This window comes from Chaetura pelagica, unplaced genomic scaffold, assembly GCF_000747805.2.
Source record: "Chaetura pelagica isolate M959 unplaced genomic scaffold, ChaPel_1.0 scaffold45, whole genome shotgun sequence".
In the NCBI taxonomy this organism is placed as follows: domain Eukaryota; kingdom Metazoa; phylum Chordata; class Aves; order Apodiformes; family Apodidae; genus Chaetura; species Chaetura pelagica.
The window spans coordinates 2,883,043-2,901,935 of NW_009953217.1; positions in this window are offsets into that span (position 1 = coordinate 2,883,043).

Here is an 18,893-nt window from a genome sequence, read left to right on the forward strand (position 1 = left end):
GTCTTGTGCTGCTCTTGGAGAAATAGTGAGTGTCTCCCAGATACAGACTAATGAGGCACCACATTCCTTCTGCCTCCATCGGTTTCTTGCAGGCTGGGAGAGCAGGCAGTTAGAGAGAAGCTCTGGATGAAATTAGTTGCTGTCATACAGGTAGACTTAGAGAGGCAGGCCAGGGTGAGGGAGGCAGGCAGTAAGTGAAATCCCAGCCCCCTGACAGCATGTGGCTGTTCCCAGAGATCCAGTCCTCTCCTGAGCTCTCCTTGTCTCATGAAGGATCCTGCCCGGCTGAAATGTTCCCTCTGGACAATGTCTGCCTGAAGGTTTAGTTTCTCAGAGGTACTTAGTGGATGAACTCGTGTTATCTTTGAGGAGCTGAGTATAAATAGTGATGGGAGCTTTTATTCTCTTTCAGTTTATCAGAGATTTATGACCTGATTTACTTCAGTCTTCTCCTTTATTTCACACTCAACAGCAGAGGTTGTTTTCCCAGCAAAATTCCCAGGCTGTGTTGCTGTCACTGGCAACTCTTGCTGGGAAACTTGGGTCCTGGGGGTCTGGGTTGTTGTTGCTGTGGAGCCTGGGTCGCCAGAGCTGGGCCCCTGAGCCGGGGCTGGTGGCCACAAAGGATGGTGCAGGTGGCAGGGCAGGGTGTGCTGAGGGAGCTGCCCAGCCCCTGGGACACGAGGATACACCCCAAATCCCATCCCTGCAGCTCCCCTGGAAGCAGCGCCCGCGGGCAGGGTGGGTAGATCCCCCTGCAAACCAGCTCTGAGAGGCTGAGGAGGCTGGAAAGGGAGAAAAAACCCCAGTGCCAGGGGGTGTGATGGTGTGAGGGGGCTCCAGGGGCTGGGTTCCTTGTCTTCCCTTCCTCTTGCCGGGGTTGTCTGTCCCACGGGTGTCCCAGCAGGTACTGGGAGGCAGGGCAGGGATGAAGGCAGCTGGGATCTCCTCCCAGCAGTGCTGTGACCAACACGTGTGTCACTGTGTGTGTCACCCGTCACTGCAGCTGCTGATCCAGACCCGTGAACAATTCACCTGCTGAGGCTGCTCTTCCCAAATCAGTAACAACTGGCGTTTCGTTCCTATGTTATTAAACCTTGTCCTGAAGAGTTTTGACCCCAGTTTAGGAAACTAAGGGCTATCCCAGATTCGGGATAGCACTTCAATGCTGCAGGAGAAGCTCTGTTTGCTGTCAGGCAGGGGGTGTTGGACCAGCTCTTCTCTCCCCAGAGCTGCCCCTGGGGACAGGGCTGGTTTTGGGGCCCTGCCCACATGCTCCTCTCTGGGCTTGAGGTATTGTTAGTCTGTACCTTTTGTGAAAGCCACATTCTCATGACAATTGGCAGGAACTGCTGTCTGCAGTTGGAGGGTCCCAACCCTACTTCAGTCTTATGGAGGAAATAAGGAGGATCTTCTGGTGTGGGGTCTCCTGCTGAACAAGAACTTCACCTCAGCAAAACATGTGTAAGGGTATGTAAAAATCAAGCCGGTGCCTAAAATTCGGCCATGGGCTCAGAGAAGACAATCTCATGGTCTCTTCTGGCTTTCACTCTGATGATGGGAGAGAGGCTCATACAGATAAATAAGGAGGAGAGTGAACATCCAATTAAACACTCATCCCAGCCACCCAGTTGCAACTACCCCTTCATCACTCTATAATGCATCATAAAGACTCTCTTGATGGTTTTCTATTGTGTATAGCAAAACAAAGCTGGATTCTGTTTTTGTTTTAGCTGGTTCTAACACTGTTCATCATTGCTATATCTAAACACAATCTTACTTTGAGAGTAGGACTCCAAGCAGTGATAAAACAAAGTGAGATTAAAATAAAAGAAAATAAAATTCCAGATTTAGCTGAAATGATGGTAAATCTTTCAGAGCTGTGGGAAGGTAATAGCTAAGCTGCATGGACTCAGTATTTTGTCAAATGACTGTGATGAAGCGTGTTGATCCACATTATAATTTTATATATGTTTCTGGATAATAACTACAGTTCAGCTGCAGTTAGGCACTTAAAAAGATCTCCTTTGAATGTATAACTTGTTGCATGTCTTTTTTTTGGCCTTTGTACTGCAAATATTTTTAAAAAATACTTTTCTTAGGTGATAATAGGTGATGGGTATTGCTTAATCACAGAGGCTGCAAAGAAAATGGGAAGGACAGATCCCTTCTCCCCTGCTAGGAGCTCTTTGGGTTTCCTGGCTCAGCTGGTACTCCTCCAAGTCCTGATTTAAGATTGTAGCTGTAAAGGAGAGGGAAGAGGGTGTCAGGGGTGCCCCTGCCCTTTGTGAGTGGCCAGGAGTCCCCTTTTCCTCGTCTCTGACACCCAGAGCTGTGTGTCACAGGTTTTACAGCCAGGCAGCTGCTCACTTGTCCCTTGATGACGAGCTGCCTGATGGCCCCATCAGCCTGCTGGCCACCAGTTCCCATCTGCCAGCAGCAATGATGTGACCTTGGGCTTGAGGCCTTGTCCTGGCTCTGAGGGCTCTTGAGAGCTGTGAGTCATCTCAGCCCCCTGTGCTAATTGCCCAAGAAGCCTTGTGTGTGTCTGGTGGCATTAATAGAGTGGAGTTTTTTTCTCCCCTGTTCTGCATAACTGCAGAGTGCTTGCTGATCCTGATCTGCTGGGATAGACCAGAGGGGTGCTCAGACTGCTCCTAAGAGCCTTTGCATCAGTGATGGACAAACTGACTGACAGCTGACTGTCCTCCAGCTCCAGGGTCAGGTATGTGGGGATAAGGCATAACAGCCAAATGCTTCTCCCCAGCTCCCTCTCCCAGGCCCCCCCTTCAGTCCAGCCTCTCAGCTGGATTTCAGCCCTTTCAAAGTGGCTTGCGTTAGAGAAGGAAACTTTGAATTTTGAACATGCAAGAAATTGTCTCTCTAGGCTTGAATTACTTATAGAGTATAAATGATGCCTGAATGCTAATGTACATTTCAGTCCATGAACATTTTGGAGTGGATGATAACCTCACTAAGTGCAGTGCCCTTGCACCAAAGGTGAACTCAGCCCAGGGTGTTTGCTGGCAAACACACCACCACCAATCCTTCTTTGTTGCCACCCAGACACCCAAGTTTTTGTTGACTTGTGGGCCAGGAGGAGCCTGGAATAGAAGCAGAGAGTGGGAATTAACTAAGATACATCTGTACATTGGAAGGGTAAATTGCTCCCTCAGGAGAAATGATGGTGAGGGTTAGCAAGCCACCAGTAAATACAGCAGCAGGCTGGAGATGGTAGAGGAGAATATCAAGCTGGGGGCAGCTGCTGTCAGTGATCCAGTGGGACTGAAGTCTCCAATGGTTTGGGACTAATTCTGACCCTGCCTATAACAGGCAGGAGCAGTAAATAGGAACAGTGTGGCTGGGGAGGGAGGGCTGATGTGCCTGGCAGAGTGTGCATTTTAATTGCTCATTTTCTTTCCCATTTTATGTGATTTGATTGTGAATTATGTTTTGTGCATTTATAATTAGAGAGTGGAGCAGATGGTGAAGCTTTGTCTGAGGTGATGTAGCCATTGAAATAACTCATGCTACTGGCTGACATTTTGCTGGGGAAGGGGGTGTTAGGCCATGAAGGTCCTGGGAGCTGCTCTAACAGATCCACCTCCTAGATAGTCTGGGACAGAACTTAAAATGATAGAACTCACATTGCCCCACTGAAACCCACATCCAGGCTGGCTCACACCACCTGGAAAGCTGCTCTCCTGGGAGGAACTGCTTTGTCCTTACCCCTAGCCATGCCTGCTCTCACACCCACTTTGCAATCAGCTGTGCTGTGGTTAATGAGGTGTAACTCACCACAGCCAGCCCACAACATGTGAGCTGGTTTCCTTGCCTGAGTTGGAAAGGGGCAACTCCACATCCCTGGGAGATGTCCAGCTCTGCTTTGTCCCCAGATCCTGCACCGAGAAGCAGGATTTTGTAATTCAAAGCTTCCAGCAGAAGTTATAAAGCTGGACTTTGACAGAGAAACCTTGGAAAGTTGCAAGAGTTCGGTGAAGGGTGAAATCCCTTTCCCTCTCTCTGTGTCAGCCAGACATGTCCATTCATCACTTCCCACTCAGTTAGTGATCTGCAGTGAGAATGTTGGACTAGAGGCTCAAAGCACTAGTGGATCCTAATCATATGTTTGAAAAGGAGAGAAAACCCTGCCTAGGAAGTTGCTTGAATATGTTTTAGACTTTTGTTCATGTCTTCTTTTATCACACCCAGGCTTTTGGTGATACAGCAGTAAGCAGAGCAGGGAGCTGAGCTAATAATTCTTTATCTTGCACCTGCCACTGAAGGGGTGTTTTTCCACTTCTAACTTCTGAACCTCTCCAGTGATGCTTGGACAAACCTCTGATACTTGTCATAGAGTATCTCAGTGAAAAGAATTGTAGTGAAAACCTGTGTAGTTCATTTTCCATAGTTTAGTTTTATTATTAGGACAGCAAGTTTCTGCTGCAAGTGCCAGGCAAAGCTGGGCTGAGGCTGCTGGGGGAGCGTGACCTGAGCTATGTTGGCAGGGAGCAGAGGAGCAAGGCTGTGAGTGGGGGCTGAGGAAAACTGCATTCTGCTGGGGGCTTGGTGCCCTGAGGGCTGCACCTCAGGGATGAGATTCCTGGGCAGAGGGCACATGGCCCAGAGGGGCCTGTCAGTCCTGCTCTGGTAATTTTTGCTACTGTTGAGAATCTCCTTCATCTCAGACCTGTGTAGAAACAGCTAGAGCAGATCAAAGGGAAAAAAGAAAACAAGACTGAAGTATAATGCTGTCTTCCCTTCACAAATGAGTTCTTTCAGAAGTATGTACATTATGGCTGTTTAGCAAGTGCAGACTGCTCTGTGTTCCGCTGGGGGATAAACAGCCGTGTGGCACCTCCTGCTGGGCTTGCTCAGCCAGGGGGAACTCACTCACAGGTCTTTATCTTTTGGCACTTAGCTTAAATTGGGTCTGGGCTGCACTTTGTACTCATCTGAGCCATGTAAAAGACTTGGAGGTTTGAATCTGCTGGACAGGGTTGTCCATCTGTGAGCAGGAGAGCATGTTCTCGCTCATCCCTGTTGGAAGTGGAAGCAAAGGTTTGATGCAGGGATCGCTGGAGATGGCACAGAGCAGCCTGGGGCCTCCTGGTCCTGGGGGATGTCCTGCCTGTGCAGGGAGTTTGTGCAGGGATGGCTGCTCTCACAGGAAAGCTGTAGCACAGATAAAAACTCTGCTGCACTTGGTTGTTAAGTGTGTCTTGAGAACAAGGGAAAAGATGGAAAGTCCTCAGCCAGGGGTTGCGGTTAAAGCAGCCACCAGGTTTTTAGGTGCTTGTTCCCATCTCTGAGAGCCTATGGGACCTTTTAACTTCAAATAAGCTTTCAACTGAACATGGAGAGCTGTGCAGAAAAAGCTGTCCTGGATGTTCCCTGGCAAGGGCGAATCAATGTCTCTGGTATACGTGGAGGACAGGCCTCCTCATGCATGGGTCTGACCATGAACGTTCCCAAGAACAATCAGCCTCCTACAAACAGGAAAGAAACAGCTCAAACCAGGCCCATAAGCCCATCTGTGCCTGTGTACAGCTCCCAAAATAAGCTGTTCTGTCACCTCCCAGCCTCCCACCTCTGGGAGACAAGGTTGTTCCCACTGCCTTCTCCATGCAGCTGGACCTCCTGCTTTCTTTCCGAAGTCCTTGACGTGTGTGTCTGGTTAACGAGGCTCAGGAGACGCTGACGTTTCAGTTCCTTTCCCAGGCTGGCTGGAGGAGCCTTGTTTATGACATTCAATGATGATAAATAGAGGACATACAGAGTTTAACTCACATCAGCTCTGTGGAGGAAGCGACTGCTTCTGTGCTGAAATGCACATGGGTGAATGTTTTACAGCCCTGGTTACTGCTGTCTGCCTCCCAAAACAAATCAAACCTACTTCTGGGGGCACATGCCTGCTCTGGCAGGGCTCTGGTGGCTTCTGTGACACAGGGAGAAGGGCAGGGTGGTTTTCAAAGGAAACTTTGCTGGCCCTGGTGGCTGGAGTCAGATGGATGGGCTGCTCCATGGTAGCACCCTTCATCTTCTGCAGCCACACAGTTATTTACCTGTATTCTCCAGTTGGTGCTTGTAAACATAGATTGAGGGATTTTTACTGTTTAATACACCAACATTGTAAGTTTTTCCATGTGTAAAATCTATCTAAAAAGTAATTAAAGAAACAGATTTACAAACGCACACAGAGGCACACACATATCACTTAGGACAACAGATAAGCAGGAAAGATGAGACAGCAGTAATTCACTCTCGTTTTGCCTCTGATTATTTTAAATGCCTCAAGTTTTCCTCTCATGGTTTATGATGTTATCATACTCCTGTCTAAACTACTATCCTAAAATACAGTGTACAGGGTTATACTCTCCATAAAACCCTGACAACAATAATTTCTGCTGTAAAAGCTTCAGTTCCTACTGGCACTGCAATCTGGGCTGTGCCATGCCCCCCTCATCCCTGGGGTGGCCGGCAAACTGCAGGCCTGCAGGTGCCTGCAGGTGCTGGGGCTCAGAGGCCACATTACACTGCTCTGGTGACTAATAATGCCCCAAGCTGGCAGAGGTGGGCTGGGATCACCAGCAAGGTTGAGAGGACATCAAAAGACACATTGACTGGGTTGTTTCCTTTTAATATGGAGAGTGACGTCCCTGGCCAGCCCGTGCTGTGTCTGAACATGGTGCTGGTGCCCTTGGAAATGGCCTCGCTTCCCATCTGAGCCCCTTGATCCCTCCGGGTGGGTTTGCAGCCTGCAGCACTGCCGGCTGGGGGGGAGCTGCAGCAGCAGCTTGTGCCCTCCCAGCCCGGGCCTCTCCCTGCTCCCACTTCCCTGCTTTAGTGCACAGACAGGGATTTGGGTACTGAGAGGGACTTGGGCTGAGAGTTTCCTATTCCATCCTATTTCTATTCCATCCTATTCCTATTCCAGCCTATCTGTGATTCCTCCCAGCCTGGAGCTGTGCTGTGACTGCCTTTCACCCTGCAACAGAAACACATCATTCAATGTGGTGGTGCTTTTCTGAGAGCTGCCACCTTCTGCCCATGCTCCCCTGAATGCCCAGTAACCTCTGGGTGCTTGGACTTCCTCTGGACAGCAGGTCCTCCTGTCCACAGCCTTTGGACCTCCAGGAGCAGCAGCAGGACAGTATTCCACGTGCAGTCCACAGTCACAGAGATGCTGCCTTTATTGCCAGGTGTGATTTGTTGAGCTGACAGTTTAATTTCTGGTTGTGGGCTTCCCTCCCACCTCCAGCATCTCCCCTCTATCACTTCATATGTTTTGTAATTTGTACTTAACCAAACCAGAGGATTCTTGGAGAAATACTTATCATCTAGTGTAACTTGTTGGGTTTTTCTTCCCTTACAGTTTGAAAAGCATTCCCACATGAACCCCATCCTGGTTAGGTTAGAAGCAAAGAATTTTCTCTCAGGTTACAGCTCTTGCCATCTCCTTTATAACAAGGAAAGAAAAAGGGGGGAGGAGGGGGGGTGTTGCCAAACCATAAGCACATTCTTGCAGTGCCTGACAATGTACTTCCATTATTTATTTATTTATTTATTTTTAGTCCTAGTTTAATTTCTATTTTGGCATTTCAGCTTATTTTATGAAACGTTTTTGGATCATCTGAGGTACTTACTATCTGCTCTTCAAAGTCATCAGGGTCTGGCTTAAGGAGGAATTAAGTAGCTTTCTGGGTTTCTTGATAAAAAACCCATGATGTCCTGCTGCTTGCATATATTTGTTTGGTTGGTTTTGTTTTGTTTTGTTATTTCCCAGAAGTTACTTCAGCCCAGCCCAATGCAACAGCAATTCATCTGCCAGGAGTTGTTCCAAAGTTTTCTGTGTATCTGCTTCTATAACCCTCCCATTTGCCTACGTGTAGTGACATCTTGCTGAAATGCATCAATCTGCTGAGAGAGCTGTTCCAGCAGTTAGTAACTGTGGTTACACCAATCTTTACACAAGAACCTGAGACAGGTTAAGGGGTCCTGTTTGTTCCTTCTCCTCAGGAGCCACTCTGTGGTGGCACCGACTGCCAGGACGTGGGGAGGCACCACCTCTATCCCTCATTTGGCCTCATTAAATGATAACTGGTGAGCACCTGCTTTACTGGTAATAATTTGATTGCCACAGGAGCAATGTCAAAAGGAAGGTCTTGTTTCTTCCAGGTGACTTCATTTGGTGAAGACCAGATTGTAACTCTCTCTTCTGCAAGGTGATTCAGTGGTGGCTTTAGCACCCGGGGCGGCAGGACCTGGGCTGTGCTGTGGCCAACCCAGCATCCAACCTGGCATTCCAGCACCTGGGGTAAGTGTAACCCTCTCTTTTCTAAAGCCATGTGTTTGCTAGAGTAGCAGAACAGATGTCCTTGGGGCTGTAAATCAGCTCACTCAAGGGGGGATAGGGTTTGAGGGCGGCTACTGCGAAGGACTTTGAGCATGATTGGGGATCTAGATGTTAAAGCAGCTGCTTTGCCTCAGATTAACTGGAACTGTGCTTGCAGAACTGATCTGAGCAAGGCTTTCTGCCTCATTGTGCCCTGGAAATGCTAATCCAAGGAGATAACATGCTTGTTGTTACACACTTTGGGCCAAACTCTGCTCTTGGTGACTCCTCCTTTCTGTTCCTGCTGTAACAGGGTCTTTCCATCTCTCAAGTTTCTGCTTCTTTCTTTTCTTTCCCTCCCTCTGTTTGTTTTCATAAATAAATAAATACACCAGTAATAGTTATCAGTATTTTGGAAGAGGTATTAGTGACATACTTGCTAAGAAGTCAATGAGAGGAAGTAAAGTAGCAGGATATCTCATAGATGAAAGCACATATTTTTCCCCCTTGCTACCCAGTTAGCTCTTAAATGTCTCTAAAATAAAGCTGATATTGACTAGTAGAGCCATCCTGTTTCCTTCTTCTCCTCCTCCCTTTCCCGTGTTATATATATTTATAATATATATTTTTGTGTATAAGGCAAGCTCTAAGAATAAGGCTAAAACCATTGTCTTACTCTAATTAGTTAATATTCCAAGTAATATGCTGCTTTCTCACCCCAGAAGTGTAATTCCTAAGACCAACATAGAAGTAGTGGTAACAGAAAAAAAACCATGACAAGAGTAGGGCTTTTTTTCTTGGTTTTCTTTAGCATGGCAATAGCATTTGAAATTTTTCTGCTGTGTGCATTGGTACTTGTCACTATTTAACAAGCATATTAACAATAGAAAACGTGAGGAAAAAACCTTCCATGTGCCCATGTTGCAATTAGCCCATTAGATGTGTAATGATACAGCTTGAGGTGTTGGTGCTGCAGTGCTAGTTTCTGCAACTCATTGTAACAACTGAGTGACAAACTGCACCCCTGGTGTTGCTGCCTTTGCATCCAGCAGCTCAGGGTGCTCCTTAGGTCCTGGCAAGGAGCTGAAAAAAGGGCTGCATTGCTGGGGGGAGCAGTGAGCTGAGCAGGAACTTGCTCTCTCCAGGCACACGGAGGCAGTGAGGATTTATCCTACGGCAGAAATTTTTCAAGAGTATTGTCATGACAACTGAGTCAAGGAATTCCATTTCCTGCCCTTGTTACAGCTGTTGTTGGGTGAGAATTGAATCATGGCATTCAATTTGCTGCTTAATTCCTGGCTGTGCTATGGATGTGCTCGATTTCATGCCTTACCTTTGCTGCAACTGCTGCAAACATGAGATCTTGCAATCTTAGTGTATCTTTTCATTTTTCCCAAAAACTTGGAAAGAACCTGTTTAATTTTGCTTTTTTTTGTCTGGTTGGTTTTATTGTTTGTTCCCCCCCCACCCAGATTTAGTGGCATCACCGTGGTGGCAAAGGGAACAACTGCAGCACTCAGGTGCTTTATTTTGGGAACAGTAAATGAGCTTTTAATGCACTTTCTTCCCCCACCAGCTGCAAAGTAACAGCACAGTCAGGACCCACGTGGGGTGTCACACAGCAACCTGTGCTGTCTGTCTGTCTAGAGGCTGGCAGCCCTGGAGGGCTCAGGGTGCAACACCCTGAGTGTCACTTGGGTCAGAAACCTGCATGTGTGTGACTGTGTTCCTGCAGCCACCAGCAGGCTCAGGACATTGCTGATTTATGGTCCCTCTGGGATGCAGGCAGAGCTGAAGGCCTGGGAAGAGTTTTTACAGACTGCTCAGGCTTTGGGTTGTTTATTGGCAGCTTGTATGAACTATGACTTGTCAGTCATGATGCTGTACCTGTGCTAACCAACCCCACTGGGCAGCCTGATGTCTGGCTGGTGTGGGAGGGGGGGGAAGGAGCAGCAAAGACCTTAGATTTGTGCCCACACAGCCCTGAGTCAGTACTAATGCTCTGTAGCATCATCCTTACCCACAGGCAACCACTCTACTTGCCTCCTTTTAGAAAGTGCTTATTAATTTATTTAAGTCATGTCTGAGGCTTCATTTGGATTAGCTGACAGGGCAGCAGCAGCCTTCCCTTCCCTGTGTGTTTGCTGGTGAGTGCTGGGGCTGTTCTTGGCTCACAAGAGTCTGAGTGACCATGACAAATGCCAGAGCATCTGGAGTCCTGGCTGCTCTGCCAGCTCTGTGTGACACCCAGGCTGCAGCCTGGCAAGGCTGAGTCTTGCTTGAAAATAACAAAGGGTCATTTACAGAAATTGTGTTTATTTCTAAAAAAACAAACATTAAGGTTGGGGGTCATAGTCAATCCACCCAAACTTGGAATTCAGAAGCCAGGAGCAGGCCATGCTTGCAGCTCACACAGCTGTGGTTGTTGAGGAGATGCTTTGGAGTTGCAGTGTCCCCAGCTTTTCCATCAGGGTGAGGCTTTTGCTATTTCATTAAGCAGCACTGCCCAGTGTGGCATGGGCAGCAGTGCTGGTTAGAAAAGGTGAGCAGGAGGTGGGATTTATCTCTTTGGTTCAAGAAACTTCATTTTGGGTGCAGTTCTTTATATATATATGTACATTTTATTTTTTTTTTTCATTGCTTGCTATGTACAGTGACCCCATCAACTGGCAAAAGCCCAGCTGATGAGATTTGTTCCAAAGTCAATGTGACTAAAATGGTAGTGAAGGCAAACCAGTAAAGAACCAAGGCAAAAGAGAGTCAGTGGCCAGGGAAGGGTGCCTGTCCTCACTCGACTTGTGAAGGCAGAGCAGCCTGGGGTAGCTGATTGCAGCCTGGTGGGGGTGTGATTTCTTCCCTGGGGTTACCTGGGTTTCTTTGCCATTCTTCTGGTAGCTACAGCAACTGACTCACATCCTATTATCTTTGTGAACAGCAGGACCTGCATATTAAAGTGGCATATTTATTTTTATTGGATTTGTACATTTAATTAGCTGCCTCTGCAGAGGGGCCACATCCTTGACCTATTTGTGGCACTTCAATAAACATGCTCAGTGCAGCAGTTCCCCAGGGAACCTGCCTTTTGCAGGCACAAGCTTTGGTAGGGTCTGTTTTGAGCCAGGAAAGATTTCTGGCCAATAACTCAGTTGTTTGCCTGCCAGCGAGAGCACCCAGCTGAGCGTGGGCTGAGCAGGCTCAGCCTGTGCCCTTGGAACCCAAGAGGCACCAGGCCTTGGGAGGAGCTGGCATGCAGGAATTCACCCCCTCCTCCTGGCTGCCTGCTGCTGGGTTTCTGAATTGCAGAGATGTGTGAGCAGAGCTGGAGAAAAGGCATCAGCCCCACAATCCTGACCCCAGGGTCGCTGCGCTGACCCCAGGGCTCGTGTGGCCCTGGTGGGGCTCTGGGGCTGGTGACAGTGGGGTGGGCAACATGGGCCATGGTTTGGGGTCTGCTGAGAGGGCTGCAGGGCAGGGCACAGCTCGTGCCAGGCACTTCTGGGATGCTCTGCACTGGGCAGCACTTCCATGTGGGCTCCTTGGTGGCTTTGAATGTCAAATCTGCGCGTTCCCATGGGTGCTCATCCCGCTTCAGGCTGTGCTGGGTGGGTGAACAGTGAGTGGGATTCTAGTGTGACCCATAACCTGCATGTCCTCTACACCAGGAATAATGTGTCTGGGTTCTCAAGGTGCAATTTAATGATTTTACTCAACTTGATTAAAAGGAATTATTTTTCTTAAAGATGAGCAACCTGCTGGAAGAAGGAGGTGGGGAAAGAGCCTTAGGGTTTCTGATAAAGGCTTTTTCCTGTCATGTGGCACCTGAGGCCTGTTGATGGGAAACAATAACATTTTGAATCAAATGCTTAAATCTTGAAATTGTGTGTAAATGTCTACTGAAATTTCTTTCAGCTCCCTGCAGATAAAGTCAGTGCTTGTTCTTGACAAAGGAGCCTTTTATGCCCCCTAGAGATGGAGAAGTTTGAACTTAAAGATCAGGCAGGTGATGGAAGCAATATGGGCTTGTGGGGGTGGATGGTGGGTGCCAGGAGACACATGGCAAAGCAACTGGGCAGTAATCTCATCTTCCTTTTTGGTGGTGGAGGGATACAGAAGTGACTGGTCAAAAAGGAGGGCAGCAGGAGGAGGAGCTTGTTGGTCTGTTACCATTAAGTCTGACATGCTTAATGCCTGTACCCAGCATAGGATGAGACCAGAAGATGGGGAGGGAAAGTGTGCAAGTTCCTAGGGAAAACTCATGCACAGATGCATTAAGATTTATAGCAGGAGGCAGCATCCAAACTATTTGCCAGATATATGGAAGTTCTCAAGAACTTGTTTGCACTGAGCACTGTTGCTCCAACCTGCAGAGGGATCAGCAGCTTCTGATGCTTGCAGCCAGTGACAGTGCTCAGCACATTATTGCACAAGGTCTTGGAAAGGCAAGGAAAAATGAGGCAGAAATGGTTTTCATAGCCTGAGAAAAATGATTGGATGACTTAAAGGAGACAGCATAATCCCTGGACACAAAGCAGAGGTGTGACAGACACAGGAACAACAGCCTGAGACTGTGGTTTGTTGTCTGAAGTGTCTGAGAGACGCTGCCCTGGGAGCACATTGGATCCAGCAGCTTTCAGCCAAGCAGCCCTGTGGAAACCTCAGCTTCCTCTGTTTTGGGGAAGCTTTGTTGAAATTAATACAGATTTTGTAGAAAGCCAGCTTGAGGGTAAACCCAGAGAAACAGGTGACAGAAGCACTGTGCATTAGCTCTTGCACTCAGTAGCATGTGCTTCAGGGTGTGCTTCTTTCATCCCTCTGTAGCAGGTGTAAATAACCTGAAGCCTCTTTCCAGGCTGTAGCTCAGCTTTGGCAACATCCCTCGGGGTACACTTTTCATTAAATTTACCTGTACTCAGAGTCTGATACAATGGTCTGTTTTTCCTCTTATAGAACTTCTCTTTCTTCTCTTCCAAGCCATTCTATGATTCCATGATTCTTCATTTTAAAAACAAAAATTAACTTGCTGTTTATCTTTTATTTCCTTTTCATGCTCTGAGCAGTGAACAATTAGAGCTGCATCACACTGGAGGAATTACAACAATATAATGTTTCTACAGTTAAATCTGCATAAGTATAATATCTTTGAAAAATAACAAGCTGCTGTTGGGGAAATTAATGATCCCATTGGGAGAGTCATCATTCTGAAACAAAAGCTCTCAGTTTTCTCTGCTTGCTTTGATTTTGAGCATTTATTTCATTTTAAGTACTGGACACATATTCCAGGCCTTTCCTCTGTGGCTGGAACATGAATAATAATATGTTTAAAACAGTGTAAAGTCTGTCTTGGAATATTTAAGAGAGATCATGAGAATATTAAGCAACTTTAAAATTAAGTCAGAGTGCATTTCCCAGGTCTGTTTTGGTGCCTATGTATCATTACTGTTCATCAAGCCAGCTCAGCCTGTCAAGTCTTATTTCCTTGATTATTTTTTCATGAGTTGCTTTTTCTTCTTTGAGGAACATGACTCCACTTATCATAATAAGCATTTAGTATCTGGGCATCATCATAGTCTCTACCGAGGCTCAAGCCATGGTATTTAAGAAGAGATTTATGTGTTTTTTTGCAGGGAGATGGCACTGCTGCACATGGTGTATGCCAGTACTTAGCAGCTGGAGCTGATAGCAAGGGGTTTGGATGCAGGAGCACAGACCAGCTATGGCTTAAGGCACATGCTGACTTCTGCAGTTGTTTGAAGGTAGAGAGGAACCAGCAGGCTGGCCTAGAAGAAGGACAGTGAGCCCCATGTGCTGTAGACAGTGCTTTCCTGCACAGCTGGGCAAGGGTTTCACAGCCCTGACTCCATTGAGGGAGAAAACCCTTATGGCAACTGACCTAAATGGGGCCAATTTTTAACTGCACTGGGAAGCTGCAGTGTCATAGGCAAGTCAGGAGGCATTTCTGCTTCAGCAGCAGCAGCTCCTGGGCACCACACTCAGCACCATCCTGGTTCCTTAGCCGGGACCACATTATTGCATTTTAAAGCAGAGCAAAGTCCTTTTTGCCATCTGCCACCCATCAGCCAGCTCAGCTCTTGTATTTCCTGCTGCTCCCTAGACATTAGCATGAGGGGACTTTGTATCATGAGAGCAAAGACTGAGTCCTTGTGCTCAGCAGTCAGCTATACAGCAAGGACAGCATCCCTGTCCTCCAACAGCCTTTCCCTGGTGGATAACAGCTCTAGGTGACCCTGGGAATTATGGGCATCACTTAAACTGCTTGTGCTTTAATGACCTGCTCTTGGACTGCCAGTGCTTTGAGAAAGCCAGTTTTGTTTTACAGATCACAAACTTTGGGTGGGATATTAATATTTTTGTATTTTTCTACAATGTCCTGGGGAAAAGCAAAAAGGCTTTTGCAGGGAAGTTTCCAGCAGTACAAATGTGGGGACCCAGAGAAACTCCCTCTCACCAACACCTAAAGCCTGTTATCAAGTCTCACGTGCATTTGTAAGAACCTTTGCAGCCAAGGTGAATTACAAGGATTCTTGCTGAACCTCTGACAGATACAAATACTTAGTTATCCTTGACTTTTCTGCTGGACCTAATTAAAGATATTGTTTATTTACATCCTATTGTCTCTGCAGTGAAGAACAAGGACAAGCTTCTCCGTGGTGATTTAACACTTTGGACAGTTCCATGTAAAGATTTATTGTGGCCCCCTGGAAGTGCAAACACACATTGCCCAAGTCATTGCTTTTAATTTGCTTCTGCTTTAAAAAAATGTCTACACAAGGCTAAACCCTGAGTCCTTCTTCACAGATCAGTGTGATCTCTTCTCAGCCAGGGGAATGAAACAAAGCATAAACTCTCACCCTTCCCTTCAAACAGAGAAAAGACATTAAGCTTTAGCCTTGCATTTAAAGGCAGCCTGCCCTGCTCCTGCAACATAAGTGTTTTTAGATTAGAACCTGGTATAAAAAAATAAATTAATCAGACTTAATGGTTTAAAATAGCAGTTGAAGTTATCCAGTGGTACCTGTGGTCCCCTCTGAGGATTCCTCAGAGTCTGATGGGTCTGCTCCTCACAGAAGGGCTGACCCTGGGGTCGTGGGTGCACAGAAGCTCTGAACCTCTGCAGCACACCTGGGGCATTGCAAGAGCCCTTTGTGCAGAGTCACAGGAACTCAACTAATTAAAGGAATGATGTATTCTTGTTATTTATTTACTTATTTTCAAGTAATGAGCTTTTCTTTGTGAATCAATTTTATTAAGGTTTCAGGGACTATATCATAATAAAGCACAAAGATAAATGAGTGAGCAAAATGAATAAATGCAATGATTCAGCCCTCTGAGCTTTTAAACTGCTGATCTAATCATATGTTATTTTTCTCCACAGTGTTAAAACTCTTACATTACAACAGTTGCAAGTCAATTAGAAATATGGCTTTAGTGGTTGACATCAGGTAAAGGCAACGTGTGCTTTTCCAGACTCAGGGGAGCAGAGATTTTGTCTTTGATCATGTTATATCTTTTTGTCCCAAAATTTGCTCCCAAAGCAGCTGGTACAGCTGATCTATGGACACATTTCTCCTGTAATTCTACTATGACCTTTTCACTGTCCTTCCAGAAGTAACTCTGAAAAACAAGAAAAAACCCCAAACAACCAAAGTTTAACCAAAAAGTTCATAACAGATATTTCCTTTATTCTGCCTCCAGAAAGTGTTTTTTTTAAAAAAAAATCTCTACACATTCCTGTTTTCCAGGCTTCAAATCTGACTGCAGAATCAGAACATAATGGTCAAAGCCCCTGGCAGCAGCTTTGGCCAGAGCACCAGGGAGGTACAGTCTCAAAACAGCTTGTACTAGTAAGCAATAAGGTTTTTTTACCTGTGGAAAAGGTCACATTTGAATTTCTATTTGGAGTTAAGACTTCCCTGGAGAAGTGACAGATACATGTTGGGACTGAATTTGAAGGGAGAATATGAAGAGGAGAAATTAAAAAACCCCACCACCTAAACCCTGAAAATGAAGTGGAAGGTTTGGCCAGATATGAATGCATTAAAGTCTCCAGTACTGATGAATTTTTGAACACAAGCTTACAGGAGATTTAAGGACACTTTCCAGATGTTATTGCACTATCTACTTTTTTTTTTTTTTTTTTCCCCCAGACCTGGAAACTTTGAAATATCTTGGAAAAGGAAAACTTCTAGGTGGTATTTCATCCTCCTGAAAAACCAAAAAAGCCATATAATAAAAGCTTTGTATGATCACCTTGCTTTTATAATACTTATTTCTCACAAATTCTATTCTCATATGCCATGTAAAAGAATTCCAGTACTGAGATTTTCTTTGAAACCTTGACTTTTTCTAATCACTCAGTATCTCAGGGCCTGTTGCCATCTAAACCCAGATAAAGAACTTACCTGGCTGAGTTTCAGAGGCTCCTGCCATGTTCCAGCAGCTGGGAAGGACCATCCCACCCTCACCAGCCTGAGCCTGTTCCACGTGTCCCACACGGTCAGCTCAGCCACCATCCCCTCCATTCACAAAGACACTGTCACGAAACCTGCTGAGGCACAAAATGCAGTGAAACCACCACCTCCTTGCAAGACACTCTGTGGTTGGCATTTAAGGTGCTTTGAGCCTTTTACCCCAGTTGTTCAGCTGAGCTGTGTGCTGCCAGGTTTCATCCAGGGCTGCAGGAGCAGCTCGGTGAGTGACGCTGCAGCAACTGACAGATTGGGGTGCTGGTTTCTTTCTCCCCTCCTCTCCAGGTTTTCAGCCCATTTTGGAGGTCATTGCAAAGACAGTAAAGTTAGTAGAATAAAAAAAAAACAACAAGCAACATTTTCTGAAAGTTCACTGCCCCAGTTCTGCCTCTAAGCCAGACTCCAAGCTCTGGTGGTGACACAGTCACTGGCATAGATAATATAGCTCCTCAATGTTTTCTTTGTGCTTTCTAAAAACATCTTTGAGCAGTTCCTTAAATGTCTTTCCTTGCAGTTTACAGAGCAGACAATAAAAAATAAAATTATTCACCTTGAAGAAACCATCTGCTGTCTTTAAGGACATCACCACTATTTTGTTGCTTTGAGAGGCCCTCTGGGACGCCCTCAGAGTCATTAAACCCCTGTGCTTCCCATTGCCTACAGGCCAGACTCATTTTGCTTTAGAAACAAAAATGATGATGAGTAAAACAGGCAGAGATTTCATTCTCTATTAGTTGCTGTATTTCATTTATTTTGTAAATGTCCTACATAATGCTTGGCATTTGGAGTTGTTCTTTGAAGGCTGCATCAGATGGTGGTAGCCTGGGGATGTGTGATGCTGGGTGTGCAGCAGTGTGACCTGCTGGCAGGCTCTGCTACACCCTGGTGATCACCCTCCACGGTCCCAGTGCCAATTCCATGTGGAATTGCTCCACGCCGGGGGAGCTGACCAGCAGGCTGTGCTCTGCACAGGAGCCTGTCGTGCTGAGCACCAGCCAAGCAAGGTTACAGCTCACCCAGGGACAGCTCACTCCAGTTTTCTCCTGTTCTTCTCATCTACTCAATCATGGATGGAGGGGATGCTGACATTTTCAATGGAAGTTCAGCTCCCTGCCTCCCTGCCCCTCCCATGCCTGCAGCACAGATGCTGCCTGCTCTTCTCTGAGCTGTTCCTCAATAACAGGGACACACCAGACACTGGCTGCACATCCCTCTGCACAGGAGATCCAGCATGGCAGGAACAGGACTTGGCTCTTGCTCCCTAGGACAGCAGTGCTGTTCTCCTTAGGAAAAGTCAGGCAGAGCTGTTCCCACTCCTCTCTGCTACATCCAGGTAATTCCTGTGCACTTTCCTGCCTGCTTCTGCTCTCCTCATACCCCACCTCTGTTCATTTACTAAGTTTAAAAGAAGAAGCCCAGCAATGCCCCTAAAACTCCATCCCCACTTCACAGGGAGAACTTGAGGCTCGAGACAGAGATTACAGAAAATCTTGCAGGAATGCCCACCTCAGAACCAGCTCTCGTTGTCCAGGACATCAGTTTATGGGTGATGGAAGACATGTGCATCTACCCCAAAACCTTGGCTGCAGCAGAAAAGCCTCCTGGCTCTGTCCTTGGCAGGAGAAGGCTCTGAAGATGGAGGAGGTACTGCTGGGCTGGGGGATGGAAATGAACAAAAGGTCAAAGCAGAGTCTGTTATGGTGAGAGAAGAAAGGTTGAGAGCTGCATTTAGAATGGGCTGGGAAAGGTAATGGGTTTAAAAATAAAGCTCCCTTGTTTTAAATGTTGTATTGTCTGGGATGGGTTGTCTTCCTCCTAATGACAGCCTGCAAGAGCAGATCATTGATGCAATAGTCTGTGCATTGCAGGGTTCAATCTTAGTTTCAAGGTTGGGAGGGTTATTTCTGGAGGATAAATGTACTATAAAAAACTTTACAAAAACCTAGCTAATGTAATGAAAAAGCAATCAAACGTTAAGAAAGAGCCATTGCATCAGAAACAACCCACCATTATTAATCTACCTAAAACCAAAGTCTAAGATCTGTCAGCCTTAAGAAAGAAAATTAATCTAT